The sequence below is a fragment of the Nanorana parkeri genome, unplaced genomic scaffold (assembly GCF_000935625.1).
Source record: "Nanorana parkeri isolate BGI_ZX_2015 unplaced genomic scaffold, ASM93562v1 scaffold1328, whole genome shotgun sequence".
Lineage (NCBI taxonomy): Eukaryota > Metazoa > Chordata > Amphibia > Anura > Dicroglossidae > Nanorana > Nanorana parkeri.
The window spans coordinates 282014-291007 of NW_017307596.1; the positions used below are offsets into that span (position 1 = coordinate 282014).

General features: G+C 42.2%; 1 protein-coding gene across 2 annotated transcripts in view; it reads right to left on the bottom strand.

The window, feature by feature from the left end:
• PCDH17 (protocadherin 17) overlaps window positions 1-406 on the bottom strand; it is a 221797-nt gene extending 221391 nt beyond the window's left edge. For both annotated transcript variants that reach the window (XM_018569390.1, XM_018569389.1), the window contains exon 1: window positions 148-406. The gene's annotated coding sequence lies outside the window, so the exon portion shown is untranslated. The remainder of the gene's footprint in view (window positions 1-147) is intronic.
• Between the last annotated feature and the right edge of the window lie 8588 nt (window positions 407-8994).

Consider the following 8994-nt stretch of genomic DNA (forward strand, 5'->3'; position numbering starts at 1 on the left):
GGAGAGGAGGGTGGGGGGGGGGGGGGGAGAGAAACCCCCCCCCAAAAAACACTATTTATTAAGGAGGGGGAGAGAGCTTTTTACAACCTGGGATTAGGAATTAGGAGGATTTGTTTTGACTGTAAAGGAGAGAAGCTTTGCTCTTACCTTTCAGAGAGCACTGTGCTCCTCGCAGCTATACATGGGGCTGAATAGTGCTGGTGCTCCCCAGCCACAGCCTGTGCATCCAACACGAACTGTCAAAGCCAAAAAACAATAGATCGCCCTCCCCCAATTCATAGACAAGCACCATGGGTAGCTCCGGATCACTTCCAAAGTAGCCAGTTCATGTCTTGTGCCCTAGGAGACAAGCAAGGCAGATCTGAGCAGGGTTGCCACAAGCCTTTGCTTTTTCCTCTGCAGGCTCATTGCAGCTGACAGAGCTGACACTTTCTCCAGGCAGTCCTTAGACAACGGGGAGACGCCGGCAATACATCCATTCGGACTTTTTGGGCAATGCAACAGTTTGCTGGGGCAGCGTTAATCCTTTATTCCCCGCATCGTCTAGTGACCAAGCTCCGCTCCGAAATGCCTCTTTACTGACTGACTCTATTCACCTCACGCTGCTGCTTAAACATTGACACTGTTCTCTCGCCAGCCAATCGGGGGGCGCGGCGCAGGCCCGCCCCGATGGCGTGCCGGCCAATAGTAGGTGAAGGGAAGGTTTGATGGGCGTTTGTGTGGTAAGGGAGTGCTTTGTGTCATTGATGAGATCGGTGAGGTCTGACACGGGGACGGTGCTCGGGAAATGTTGCGTTTTATTCGGCTGTGTGCCTTGTAGCAGGCTGATTGGGATGTGACACTTATGTGAAGTGTGGGGAGGAGTGGAGGGATCAACAGCTCGGCAAGAGATCATTTTGATCTGGGAGTCATTATGATTTAGGGCTCCTTTGCAGCCGCAGAGACTGCATTGAAAGATGCAGGTCATCGCATGGGGAGCGCAGGAAACAATGGTTTTCTATGTGCCCTGTTCGCTGACTTGCGTTGCGTGCCGTGTGCATTGTACTGTTTACCTTTTTTTTGTTCTTTGTTGACATTTCATTCACTTTTATACACCGCTGATGGGCGCAGAAACATGCTGTGCTGAAAAAAAAGTACTACGCTAAAAAAAGTATGGCACGGTGCTGCAAAAAAATTGTTACGTTTTAATTTCCGGAATTCAATTTGGTTTGTTATTTGGATTTCGGATCCTTCTGAAATGTTGTTTCAGTACAACCCAAATTTTCAGTTTGGAATGACGTTACATAACCGTCCCTGTAATACAACCCCCAACAGCCCCCCCAAAAAATCTGATTGGCTAGAGAACAGTCACATGTGCAATTTAGTTGCGTTTGGAATGAAATTCAGGCGTATCAGAATTTTGTTAAATGGACATTTGTATTTGTTTGCATTCGGATGCGTTCAAATTTAGAAATTCAGATGCATCTGAATGTCCGAATTTAATTACATTCGTACGAATATCCTTTGGGAACAAAATGAAATTTACATGTCTAATATGACTGACTTTGGGGGCTGTTAGGCAAATTGCCTTCTCTGGGCATTGGGAGAAGCTGCACAGCACAAGTCAACACATCTGGTGCCTACACGCCCATAAAGGAGAAGTATGGGTCAACATTTTTTTTCCATAATTCTCTTTTTGGTCATGGGAGGACATATACAGTGTCCTCCCGTAACCCTAACCTCAGCATATAGCGGGCTACTTACAGCACCGCAGCTGGGCTATATGCTTAGAGCACCGCAGCTGGGACTGATCCCAAGAATACGGTCAAGATCCACCCTACTGGCTGATTGACAGCTGGCTGTGACTATCTAGAGGCAGAGCCAGCTGTGGCCGCCCTCTCCCCGTCTGTCTCTCAAGTCAGAGCTGGAGGATTGGAGAGCGGAGGGTGGAATTCCTGTGGGGAGCGGTGACTTATTTAACAGGGCTGATCGGGAAGTGAGAGAGCGGCAATATGTTTTCACTCACTTCCAGATTATTAGATCCAACGTGTGATAGTTTCAATGTCACACGTCGGCTCTAACTATGGGCATAAGTGTAATTCACTCACCCCATAGTTCTCCTTTAAAGTACAAGAACTATAGCCAAAGTTGTTTTTTTTAGTTTTGGATAGAATAAGGGAGGGTCACCTTTTTGTTCGCCACCTGTGTCCCATTGGGGAATTTTCCCTTCACTTCCTGTCCCATAGTCACAACAGGAAGTTAGAGGAAATACCTCCAAAGTGAGTGAAGTCTCTAGTGGTCACCAGAACTAGTGTCCGCATTGGAAGATTTCCCATCTATTCTTGTTCTGTTGACAACCCAAAATTTGGGATTTTCTTTCACTTTTACTGATAGCAGTCACCAGGACAAATAGATAGGATGAATACCTATAATAGGGACATAGACTGTATTATCAACTTGGCAGATGTTCTAATCCCTCTCCACTCTATCTAAAACTTTCCACAACATAGTACAGCTCACCTGAAGTCACCGTCTGTCAACACAGCGGAGCTCAGGAGTTAAATCTTAGAAATGCATTCAAGTACCTTAACTAGTAACAAAAATGTTTCTTATTTGTGTATCACTCAGCTGTAGATCCTCAAATCATCTCTGGATTGGTGCTAACACTGTCCTTCCTTCTGGAGGCCGGCTACTTTTGTTCTCTATGGTCCCTGTGTGTGTTGTAAAGTAGCCACTGCTCCAAGCTCATTCTTGTGATGGACTACAATCTCCATACAAATGAGTACACTAAACATCTAAACATGAGATTGCAGTCCATCACAGAAGCGAGCTTGGAGCTGTGGCTACTTTACAACACACAGAGGGACCATGGGGAACAAAAGTAGCCACCCTCCAGAAGGAAGGACAGTGTCAGCACCAATTCAGAGATGATTTGAGGATCTACAGCTGCGTGATATACAAATAAGATACATTTTTGCTAATAGGGTACTTAAATAAATTTTTAAGATGTTACTTCTGAGTTTTAGTGTCACTTTAAAGTGTATTCAAAGCCAAACATTTTTCATTTTAGTTTTGGATAGAGTAGGGAAGGGTTAAACCCCTCCAGGTTATTTTTTATTGCCTTTGTGCCGCTGTGGATATTTCTTTCACTTCCTGTCCCAGGGACAAAAAAGTTAGAGTAATTCTTCCAAAGTGTAGGAAAGTCCCCTCTCAGACACCTGTTGCTGGATCAAGTGTCCCCATTGGAAGATTTCCCCTTACCTCTTGTTCTGGAATTGACTCTAAAATTTGGAATTTCTCCTCACTTATTTTCTTAATGCACCAACACAAATAAAGGGCAAGTCTCCCCAATTGGCACACAGAAAGCAATGCAAAACGTCCCACTGTATCCAAGACTAAAAAAAAAACATTTTGCCTAAAGATACAATTAACCCACGTAAAGTAAAATGAAGCGTGTTATATCCCCATCACCTTATTTTTTTCCTTGTCTGCCCCATTGGGGAGATTAGATAGACCCCTGATGTCTTCATAAAGAGTACCTGTCGCCTGCCAATGCTATCACATAGGCTTATTAGCCCCCAGGTAAGAGCAATACAGTTAAATGGAAAAAAGAAAGAGTTCAAAAAGTAAAATATAATAAAATAAATAAAAGTTAAAGCAACATTGCCACCCTGCCCCCACATATGTATGTTAACAACGATTGCACCACACATATTAGGTATCGTAATGAGCTTTGGAGCAAGAGCAATACTTGTTGGGCCATCATTCACTGTTAGCTCTAAACTAACCCTTGCAGTTGTCGGGTAGCTAGACTTTAAGTGCAGTGACCCTGAGCAACCAGTCAGATTCCATCTTGTACTTGTATGGCATAAATTAATTTTGATTGGTGCTACTGATTACTGTTTTTCAGATGTATCACCTAATCAGAATGGACTCTTTATTAAATAGGGCTGGTGATTTCATTTCAAGTTCACATTTACCCACATGGTAAAATATACTTTATATCCATGGGTTTTAATGAGCATATCTGTTTACATAGAGGGGGTTGTTGCCTCCAACAATGTGACTACTCTATTTTCGCAGTGCATATTAATCAAAGTAAATCCTAATTGGTTGCTGTGGACAAATGCCTTAAATCTTCTTTTGTTCCTTCATTTATAAATAATCCCCAGTTAGGGTGATTCATCTGGAGGAAATAAAAACCATAGCTGTTTCCTATGTCATCCAGTCATACAACTGCCTTTGTTTTCTGAACTCTAAAAATGTTAGCTTGTTGATTGCTAAGGGCAACATAACACTTTGCATTCCTCTTGTCTCTACAGCACTTTGGCCAAGTTGTATCACAATCTATATATTGTACACATATATTGTTGTATATAGGAAATGGTGCATGTTTTAGCAGCACAAAGGCACCAGTAAATGTCTTGACATTTAAAAGTTAAAGGAGAACTATGACTTAAGGGCAAATAAAAATACCCCTTACCTTGATTGTAGTAGCATCGTTCCTTTTTTCTAAAGTCGCAGCACATCACAAATAAAACCCTCAAAACCTGTAGTCAATGGCCGTCTTCAACCCTGCTCCAAGCTCCTTTCCTCTTAGGGGGCGTTAACATTTGATCCAGCCCGCCCACGGCTTTTTTTTCAAATGATCTCATTGATGTGGCCGCGCTTCCTCTCATCGTGCACAGCTGTGTTTTGTCAGCTCGTGCACGCTGGCATTTGTGAGGCGGAGTCTGAAGTGAGAAGGCAGCAGCAAGAGACGGACTCAGCCTCCCTGCACATTCAGTGCTCTTTCCCCTCTCTCATCAGCGATCCCCAGTAATTAGGATGTCAGCATAACACAGGGGGAGAGAGAGAGGATAAAGAGCCATCCCTCTCTCCATCATTTACCAGAAATGGGCAAGTCCATATATGAGGAATGATGTCACTGGGTATCCCTGCAGCCTGGCAAGCATCCGATCTGCAGGGATCTCCAGTGACATAATTTACCATATATGGACGTTCTCATTTGTAGTAAATGCTGAAGAGAGAGAGAGGGCTCCTTCCCCTCTCTCATCAGCGATCCCCAGTAATTAGGATGTCAGCATAACACAGGGGGAGAGAGAGAGGATAAAGAGCCATCAATCTCTCCATCATTTACCAGAAATGGGCAAGTCCATATATGAGGAATGATGTCACTGGGTATCCCTGCAGCCTGGCAAGCATCCGATCTGCAGGGATCTCCAGTGACATAATTTACCATATATGGACGTTCTCATTTGTAGTAAATGCTGAAGAGAGAGAGAGGGCTCCTTCCCCTCTCTCATCAGCGATCCCCAGTGAATTGAGGATGTCAGCGTTACACAGGGCAGGGAGAGAGAGAGAGGGGGGAAGGAGCCCGGCGGGCACACGGGGACGTGCAGGTAAGGAGAGAGCTGCTGCGCATGTCCATATATTTGTGGACGCGCAGCAGCTCTCAAGAATCACTGTCATAATCACATTGATGAAGATCAGTGGGGAGGATCCCGTCAGATAAGTCGGGATGTCTCCTCATTGTGGCGCTTAGCCCCGCCCACCACCTTAAATAAGGGTTTACAGACTTACTGTGCATTTTGGCTAATTAGAGTAAATTACATAATTTACTTATTTAGCCTAAGGAATGCATTAATAAAGAAAAGGTAGAACCCCATAGTTCTCCTTTAAGCAACTAATGCTTGCTTTGCTTGCAATGATCTGGCAATGCCAGCATGCAGGACTATAAAATAACTATTGTCCGTAAGAGATCTGCTCAATTACAGATCTCTTAAAGAGCACCAGTCATGGCTGGGTTTGAACAAGAATTTAGAACAAGGGTAGGCAACCTCAGCACTCCAACTGTTGAGGAACTACACGGCCCATGAGGCATTGCAAGACTCACAGCCACAGGCATGACACCCGGAAGCAGACTCATGCTGGGATTTGTAGTTTCACCACAGCTGACAGGCCGAGGTTACCTACCCTTGATCTAAACATTCAGCCCTAAATTATCTGATTTCGTTTTTAATGTAAGTAAATGCATATCTCCCAACTTTCCTTCATTTGGAACCAGATCTCTCTGTTCCTCTTTTCTCCTCAGTTGTCACTCTTTCTGGTCTGATGTACAGATATCTATGAAAATGTACTACCAAACTACCAAAAATGTAAAACCTTCATCCTATCTTTTTACCATTTTTCTTTAATAATCCACATAACAGGGGTGTGTTCATTGACTAATTACTTTTGGGGGAATGTATAAAAAATATAATAACATTTTTAGCCACAAACACCAAAATCTCATGCTAACCATAAAGTTGTATCTCTGCTATGCATCTTTCTTTAACAGGGCTATTTACTGAAGGGTGAAGATTTTGGAGAAGGCAGGAGAAGTGAACAATCTAGGACAACATAACTGAACTGGAAAGTGAGCTGAACTGGATAATTTTTCCAAATCACCTATGTTGTCCTAGATTGTTCACTTCTCCTGCCGGCTCCAAACTCTTCACCCTTTTCTGAATAACCCTGTAAGTGTCCTTGCAACATATTAATGTTTGCGACTCACTGCACATGTTTTGCGTCATTTCACATAATTTCTCAACTGCGCAGTAATTGTGCCCAGCATTTGTAACATTCAAGACCTCCAAACTTTCTCACATTCTAGCAGTGCTCCTGGGTACATCCTAACATTACCTATCACATAGGTAATGTTTTGAAGATTTCATACCCTCAAGTCAGGTGAGCACGTCAAGGCTGTTCAGCTGTCCTTCAGGAGCTTCCCAGCAAGTTTGCAACCATTTTTTGGACATTTTAGAGACACTTCTTCCTACAAAAGCATTTAGGAATGAAGCATAAACTAGGATAATACATTTGTCATTATATGCATGAGAAATGAGGGATTCAACCAAGTTTAAAAGATTTGCAACAAATAGAAAACAGGGGTTTGAAAAGAGGCAGAAACTCACTGCATGGATGAATTATTAAAAAAAAATATAAAGTTTATTATACACTGATTAGTAGTAAAATCATTTAAATAACAAATACACTATACAATAGCACCATTCCTATTAACAAAAGCATATATGCCATAAAATGTATCACATCCCCATAATTCCAGTAACATTCATTAGGTACCACATCTATGTGCGAAAGGAGATAATTCTATCCAGTCCCAACGCGTTTCGCATTTTGCTTCCTCAGGGGATCATGGATTGATCTAGTAATAAAAATTGTACATGAAATTAGTTCTGGAACGTCCGGGAGAGTTGAGATGTATGGATTGATACATATAGCAGTACCCAGCTCCCTATGCCTTTTGTTTGACAATATAGCTTGTTTTTTTAGCCCTACATATGTCCATAATTAAATAACAAGATTCACTTCCCCATAGACTTTAGTGAAATTCATTGCAAAGTTCGCCAACTTCCAGCAAAATTCGTGAAACGGTACACGAACCGAACCCGAGCAGATTTGCTCATCCCTAGCCATCAGTAGTAAGTGGCACATAATAGGGAAAAGTTGTGTTTTTATCTAGAAATATTGCTGGGCATTAATTCTAATTTTCTGTCCTGTATATATAGCAGTAAGTGGGAGAAAAGCTCTCTATTGTGAGCGAAATGTCCTCTTAGACACTTGTCACCACAAGTGTGCCTATTAAAGGATCTCAAAGCTCACCAAAATATGTAATATATTGCAGCTTACCAGTCTATAGATGCGGTTGCAGCATTAAAGTGATATTAAAGTCAAAGGGGTTTTAAATTGTTCCAAATGCTGCTGAAATAACTTACAATGGATGCGGCTTGTTGATGTTTAAAAGTTTTAGTTTCCTGCAGAATCAGTTGGTCCTTTGAGCATTGGTCCTGACCCGCTGTTTTAGAGTGACTCCTTTCTCAACCAGAGTGCTTTGCAGTCACACTTGTGTGTGCTAGTAAGCTGTGTGTGCCTCCACAAACACACAGACACAGCAAATCAACCTACTTCCCTTTCCCCTGGCCCTTCTCCTCCCTTTTCCAAGCTAGAAGATGAACAGTTGCTGGAGTCTGCACTCTCCTTTGTGAGCTTGTACTGGACAGGAAGTTTAGGGAAGCTGAACTTAGAGACTTGGAAGCAGCTGTTCAGAAATATGATGATTGTCAGTGTTTGGGCAAACATTTAAAGCAATGCTTTGCTGGGCAATGTATATTTGTTTGATCCGGATTCATTATTGAAAAAAGGTTTGAGAGTTTTATACTACTTTAAGCCTCATTCACACTGGAAAAAAAGGTCTGCCTGCGGCACAAATCTGTGGATTCTTGCAGCACGAATCACAGGTGGTTCCGCATAGCTGTGGCCTGTACAAAGCTATAACAGTCTGACAGCTGTCCGATGCTGTTTGGATGTATTCCCATGGAGTATGGAGCAATTACCAAAAGTTAAAAAAGTTTTGACTTTAGATAAGCAGCAATGTGTTGTGTATAAGGGTTAGTATAACGGTGTGCACAAGCCTGTAGCTTTTACATATGCTTTGTTAGTTCCTTTAGGAATATTAATAGAAACTATTAGAAAATGTTGATGTTGACGTACCCATGAACTTTACCCCTGGGAGGAAGTATAGGAAACTCTACTCCTAAGTTACAGAATTTCCTCTTGCGGTACAATGAATCCCATCCTGCTTTTTTAGATTGGATTGTTTGCCATAGATTGGCAGCTAGGTTGGAATTGGTGAAAGGGTCCTTTGTACTCATACCTGTTCATTTCCATAAGTGTGTCATTATGACATAGATGCCCTTATCTGGACTTTAGTTATTAATGACACCTAAGGCTGTGCACCACAGCATCCTGATAGCATGACTATGTACCTATTCATTCTTTGAAGAAACTAGGAAGTGAGCTACTAGCTACTAGCTAAGAGCTAAGGAAAGACCAAAGGACAACTAAGCTGGTTTTCCTTGCAATAGTTGTCAAGAGTTTATTGATTAAAACTGAACTCCAGGCAAAAACACCAATCAATATTGGTGTATATGCATTATAATATATATATATATA